A 1,620-nucleotide genomic window follows, 5' to 3' on the forward strand; every position below is an offset into this window, starting at 1 on the left:
GGTTGGGAGGGACCTTTAAAGGTCATCTAGTTCAACCCCCCTGCAGTGAGCAGGGACATCTTCAACTACATCAGGCTGCTCAGAGCCCTGTCCAATCTGACCTTGAATGTTTCCAGGCATGGGGCTTCTACCACCACTCTGGGCAGCCTGTGCCAGTGTTTCACCACTCTCATGATACAAAATTTCTTCCTTATATCTAGTCTAAGTCTACCTTCTTTTAGTTTAAAACCATTTCTCTTTGTCCTATTGCTACAGGCCCTGCTAAGAGGGCATATGGGACTTGCCAAAGGCTGAGAATATTTTGCCCCAAAAGGCTCAAATTTCTGGTCTGTCAGCATGATCCCACGATGCTGATACAGGCACCTATTGGGAATTGTGTTGCATGTGGGTTGACCTTGAGAATAAGAGAGCGAACACAGTGGGAAGGGTAAGCAAGGACCATAACACTGACCTAAGCCAGAGCGAGGGGCCGTGTGTGCCCTGATCCCTGCAGCATGCAAGGGAGAGCTGGGGCTGCTCAGCCTGGAGAAGAGAAGGCCTTGGGGAGATCCTGAAGCGTACCTGAAGGGGCTACAGGAAGGCTGAGGGAGGGAAGGGCAGGTAGTGATAGAACAAGGGGTAATGGCTTTAAACTGGAAACGGGTGGATATGGATTAGACATTAGGAGGAAATTATTATTTCCTGTGAGAGTGGTGAGACACTGTCCCTGGTTGCCCAGAGAAGTTGTGGATGCCCCCTCTCTGGAAGTGTTCAAGGCCAGGTTGGATGAGGCTTTGTGCAACCTGGTCTAGTGGAAGGTGTCCCTGCTGATGGCAGGGGGGTTGGAACTGGATGAGCTTTAAGGTCCCTTCCAACCCAAACCATTCTATGATTCTACGAAAAGGATGTCATGGAGGGTCTGCAGCAAGGAGGAGGAGGAGCAGGGTGGCAGAAATACCAGGTACCTACTGCTCCTCTGCTTGATGGAAACAAGGTGCAAACCTCCTCAGCCAAAGGACTGATTCTGGGCATTTTTATCATCGCTGCCCTTTAACCCAGGGTGTGAGTCCCAGGCTGGACTTCCTTCCTCTCGCTAGTCAGAGCTGCTCAGTGTGGGATTGGCACAAGAATACAGAAATCAGTGAAAAACAGCAGCCCTGGGCAGCGTGGGCTGAGACTGTAGAGCAACCATCCCCAACACTCCCAGCGCAGACACAACCCCACTGCAGCACGGGGACCAGCTCCAGGCTCTGCGATATCCCAGCCCCTAGCTTTCCGTAGGGAAGGGCTGGTGCAGGCAGCCTGGCAGCACGAGTGTGTGTCCGGCTGGGTCTGATAAGGAGCCCGCTGTGCTTGCCTGGCTCCCTGCCCCTCTCCCTGAGCTGTCTCCCCTCCTGACACTTGTCCAAGCAAGTGGAGCACAGTTCTGACCCTGGCCAAACACCAGCTCCAGCGGCCACTCCCTGCTTTGCTGCCACATCACCGTGTTTTATTTCAGATGACTCATACGATATTGATCAGTGCTGGGCCAGGGACTCCCGGTGACATCAGTGGCATTACACACCCTGCCCTTGAACCTCAAAAAAATGAACTGGAAATGAGGACAAGGTCCTAGACCTTCCTGCATGGCTCCAATGCGAA

This window comes from Antrostomus carolinensis, unplaced genomic scaffold, assembly GCF_000700745.2.
Source record: "Antrostomus carolinensis isolate BGI_N321 unplaced genomic scaffold, ASM70074v2 scaffold35619, whole genome shotgun sequence".
NCBI classification, from domain to species: Eukaryota; Metazoa; Chordata; class Aves; order Caprimulgiformes; family Caprimulgidae; genus Antrostomus; species Antrostomus carolinensis.